Source organism: Asparagus officinalis, chromosome 4, assembly GCF_001876935.1.
Source record: "Asparagus officinalis chromosome 4, Aspof.V1, whole genome shotgun sequence".
NCBI classification, from domain to species: Eukaryota; Viridiplantae; Streptophyta; class Magnoliopsida; order Asparagales; family Asparagaceae; genus Asparagus; species Asparagus officinalis.
Window position 1 is genome coordinate 138,982,829 of NC_033797.1, and position 5,335 is coordinate 138,988,163.

A 5,335-nucleotide genomic window follows, 5' to 3' on the forward strand; every position below is an offset into this window, starting at 1 on the left:
TTTCTACATTTAGCTATGCATACTCAATCACCGCTGGTGATCTAAATAGTGGGAAGTTTTAATATATCTCTGACAGTCTCTTGAGTTCAATTTCAGACTAGGTTATAAATTATTAAAAAAAAAGGCTATGCAAACTCATCCACTAGTACTCATGATATGTAACCTCCTATGGCTAGTTGGTTACACACATAGAAGCACAATGATAGAATGAGAGAATACCAACTGGGAACTCTCTTCTTCAAGAGACGTGCAAGAACAATCAATATACTTTTAGGCTGCGTTTGGGAACTTGGATTTGGACCCTGGATTTAAAATCCAGGGTATTTCAAATCCAAATATCTAGTTTGGAGTTTCAATTAAGCTAAGATTTCAAATCAAATTATTTAAGAGAGGAGAAATTGAAATCCCAAATACAGATATTTCAAATCCTACACTGGCCCTTGTTATTTACCAAATCCCGATCCCGACTCCTCTCTCTCATTTCTTATTCCCCTCGATCCCGACTCTCTAAGTTCTATCTCAACGCAACACAGGTAACCTCTACCTCTATCTCTCCTCTCTCTCCCCTTCCCATCTCTCGTCGAAACCCGATCTAGGGTTTAGATCTCCCCCTTTCTCCTCTCTCCTCGTTCCATCGAAACCCTAGATCTGATCTCTCCCCCTCGTCGTGTGCTCCCTCTTCCTCGTCGATGCGTTCGCTTTGTAGTCCGATCACAAGGTACGCTGAGCTTTAACCCTAATTTGCTTGATCCGATGCTGGGATCTTGATTTCGAGCTTTAAATTTGTTTGGATTGAGCAGTTGTTTCATTAGATCCGGGATTGAATATGGAATAATTCCTCTTTTTTGGTTAAAATTTGAGCTGTTAGGGTTATGCAGTGTTAGATTTGTTAAATTTGACCAGTCTTTTTGTTGTATTAGTGGAGAATTATGTCAAAGTTTTCATTTTTAAGAAGCATCACTATTAAATCATGCACCTTTACTGGCATTTTCATTTCTAAGACTGTGGGCAAGAAGAAATTTCAAGAAAAATGTTTGAACTTGGTCGTTGTCTCGTTGATGCTTCATGGTCGATGTGTTGTAAGGTAAAAGGGAGATAGTCAAGAGGGCTTGATCATTCTAGTGAGTAGTCTGATTTCTATACGCATCCACCTTAAAAGAATGATATTGCATCCAACACACCTTAAGACAAAGACCCATCCATCCAAATAGTAGACAAGTTTAAAGTTATAGACCTTATAGTTATCTACATTCTCGAAGAAGGCATTGTTCTTACAATAATAGTGTCTGATATCATTACTCCAAATTAACAATTAGTTGGAATCCTAAGGTCTTACAGTTTTCAGAGTTTTATGAGGGCGCACGCTGTTGCCATTAGGCATTGGAAATATTTACAAATAGAATTGAAGGATGGAAGAGATATGGCAGTCCAATGATGGGTTTTATTAGCTAATGCAAAAACAATGATCATGAGAGGATCCTCAATGACCATTTCAAGCACTTGTTAGTGTTGAACTCCGCTATGTTTTTAAGGTAGATTTTAGGTTTTATCAGACTGGACATCTCCATTTCAATGACCAAATAATGTTGATAGCAATATTGTATCATGCATCTTTTCTAGTGCATTTTGACAATAGAGCTTTGTAATTAGTTTTGCAAGTATCTGAACTAAATGTGACTCGATAATGTACACTCTATTGACAAATTTAATTTGTAGTCTAAATATGGGGCTCAAAGTGGCCCAAATGTATGCATTTACTCCAAACTGACAATGAGTTAGTATATAAACTGACAATGTTTAGATAATACTCAATTTGGCTTGGTAGAATTCTTCATGATTTGTTATTACAAGTTACTTTATTTATTGTTGAGTATGATATATCAGTGCAGTCATGAGCAATAATTTTTCTAAGGGTTTGCAATAAAAGGAAAAAAAGGCATAAGGTAGTAAACTGCATTTATTGCTTGTATAGCATTTACTATTTAGTTTTTCTTTCTACGACATTAATTTGAGAAAGCACTTGTAATGTGTGTAAGAGCAATGTTAAATGTAGCCATCATCAACTCAGGGCTATTGTCAACGTTAGCACAATAAAAGCCTCAATAACAAACAAATCCTTCATTGATAGTCTAAACAATAGTCAGCATTAGCTATATTTTTTTGAACACAATCACTTTGTTTGTATTTTGGTCAAGTAAATTGCATGCTTCTGACAATGTTGTTCAATGTTGTTCGTGAATATGTATGCTAGCAAATCTTGAAGGCTTGGTGTAGAAAGGATCCTTGTTGAGAGAACGTAGCTCTAGTTCTTCTGTGACTTAAATTTGCACGTCCATGGTTTGAGCTTATTACTCTTGCACATTTACTAAATTTCTCGATAATTTCTATGTTAAGTTTTGTTCAAGAAATAGTTGTCACTTGTCATAAACAGCTTTGCGTTAATGACTATCGTATCAGTTACAAAGAAAACCCTAATGTACATATTTCATATCAAAACTTTGGGGTATATAGACGTGATAATTTTTTTGATCAAGTAGCGTTCCCCAATACTTTGGTTCTTCTAAACACTATAATGCCTTTTTTTTAACTGCCTTGATGCAGTTTGTCTTGGCCCACTCCTGGCCCTTTTTTATATTCTGAAAAACTTTTACCTTTTGTTAAATTTATTGTTGGCATAGCTCAAAATGGCTAGCTCCATCGGAAATAACTTGATTTGTTATTGGCAACAAGGTTTTTGTCATCAGTGAGTGGATTTTCCAAGAAAAGTGGAATATAATCATGACATTTAACTAACAGGTAGTGGGCATGTCCTAATTATGAAAATAACCCCCTTTTCATCTGATTCTGAACCAAATTGGACTGTGTGCAGGTTTTGGAACTAGGCATTGTGGTTCACTCAGTGATCATTGGCATCTCCTTGGGCACCTCACAGAGCTCCTCAACAGTAAAACCCTTGTTAGGTGCATTGAGCTTCCACCAATTCTTTGACTAGAGGAAGGAAGGATTATCTCGTCGGATTTTGCCCTGCAGGTAGATAAATCTGCATCATCTAAAGTTACCGTAGCATACTATCATGTGAAAATTTTATGTACCGCGCATTTTTGAGTTTTCAAATTTATCCTGTAATCAGATTTGTTTCATTTCCATTTCATGCAGAATAGTATTTAAAAAATCTAATTAAACTTCCAATATTATAGTGCACAGATAGACTCAACTCAAATAAAGAAGCTCCCCTTTTCATCTAAACTAGCAAAATCTAGCCATCCAGCTTTCATTTTGTTGTTATATCATTGTTTGCTTCATTTTGCTGTAATATCGAAATTTGCTTTTATGAGTTACTGGACTTCTTGTGTTTCATTGGATATCTATGCGGTTGGTTTAATATATTAGCATTAAGGACATTTGTCTTTATAATTAATTGAGCGTTATTTCCTCCTAAGTGTTGAACTATGTCACTTATAAGGTTTGTTTATGATTTATATCTTGGTCTGTTCTGACATGTTTATACTTACTTGCTTGTGATGCACATAATGTTGGGGTTATTGTCAACCCAAAGGGGGAAATGAAAGGTATGTCTACACCCTTTTCCCATGGATTATCCTTTTTTTAACTATCTCAGCATCAGACTCTATTTTGTACATGCATTGTTGTTTGTAGTGAAAACTATAATGCATAAATTTGTTTTTGCTTCTTTATTTAATATTATATCAATCTATGTTTTCTGCTTCTTCAGGATCTGTAATTACTGGACCAATTGGAAAGGAGTGTGCTGATTTGTGGCCTAGGATTGCTAGTGCAGCCAATGCCATTGTGTAATATCTAGATTTTTCTTCAGGTGTCAGTGAGGAGTAGTAGTTTCATGTTATTATTATTGAAAAAAAAGGGAGTTTTTTTTAAATATGGGTCCATATTTGTATTGGTGGTTTTTGTTTTCCCGTGACATACATATATTGGAATTGATATTCTGGGATCCAGCTGATGGTAACATTGTTTTCCTTTTGTTATGAAATTAAATGGTGATGATTTGAAGATAATAATGATTCATATATTGGATATCATTGTAGAAAATTTATTAATAAATAAGTTACTGGAAAATTTAAAGGTATTTTGTCAAACTTCTCAGGGGGTTTTGTGAAATTTATTCTAACTTTTACCTCAACATAAACCTTAATGTCCGCATAAAGGTTGAGGAGTTAAGAAAAAACATAAATTTTCTTAAAACACAAATTCTGAAATCCAAGTTCATGTATAATAAAGTGTATCCAAACACTATATTCTAAATCTTTGATTTCAAATCCTTGCATTTTGTAAAGATACCCAAACAAAAGATTCTATCAAATCATTGATTTTAAATCCTAGATTTAAAATCCTTTGATTTTAAATCAACATTCCAAATCCAAATCTTAGTTCCCAAACGCAGATATTGCAATTAGAAAAATGATAAGTGTACTATAAGAGTTATATTACTCTTGTACTCAATAGACACAAAAAAAGGGGTCCATTGCGACTCATAACGTCCTGTTTCAATTTATAAAAAAAGATTGCACTTTTTTTGTGTTTAGCAATATAAAAACAATATAACTCTTGTGTACATTTATCACTATTCTTGCAATTATGCACATTTCCTAATTAATAGGGTGACACATTTTTAAATTTTATTAATCAAACAATTTTGTGCGTTCATGTACATTGAGCACAAAGATCAAGGCAATGATGTTTTAATTTCTATAATGTTAATTATTAACTCAAACATTAAATAGGTGATAGTAAAGAAATCTATAATTAGAGAGAATCTCCAACCACAATAGACCAATATACTCTAGATATATATATCATGTCATGATCAGTTTCTACGGAATACTTTCTCTTCCAAGAAAAAAGTATACATTCAATCCACATTTATTGCTATAGATGGAAATCCATGTGATACTTTCTCCGTTATAGGAGAAAGATGACGTTTGTCATCCCAAAAAATACAAGAAATCAAGAGTTGTAGCCCATATTTTAGTAGTAATTCCTAGCTTGTCCAGTCCCATCTGAAGAGAGTCTAGTTAGTAGTTACGGATCCGGATCCTCTCCTAATAAAAACTTTCCTAATATTTCCTAATGAGTTAATCTTGGCCGTCCGTTTTACATCTACGGCCAAGATTCCTCCATTCACCGATTTTTCTCTCTTCTTCTCCCATTCACTCACAGATCTCTCTCTTCCTCCCTTCAACTCCCTCCTCTCTCCCCTCACTCCTCCAGCCCCAAGCTCCGACCACCGCCGTCGCCTCCATCAGATCCGACACCACCATCCGCCTGCTCCTCCTCCTCCTCAACCTGCCTCCTCGCC

General features: G+C 34.9%; 1 long non-coding RNA gene across 4 annotated transcripts; it reads left to right on the top strand.

Moving 5' to 3' along the window:
• LOC109839538 lies at window positions 218-3,985 on the top strand. 4 transcript variants are annotated; one of them, XR_002246657.1, is made up of 4 exons: window positions 283-2,796; window positions 2,870-3,030; window positions 3,557-3,569; window positions 3,734-3,985. It is a non-coding gene; the product is annotated as an uncharacterized LOC109839538 (long non-coding RNA). The 4 variants fall into 4 exon arrangements; XR_002246658.1 differs by having other exon boundaries at window positions 218-718; window positions 2,252-2,796; window positions 2,870-3,985; XR_002246656.1 differs by having other exon boundaries at window positions 253-2,796; window positions 2,870-3,569.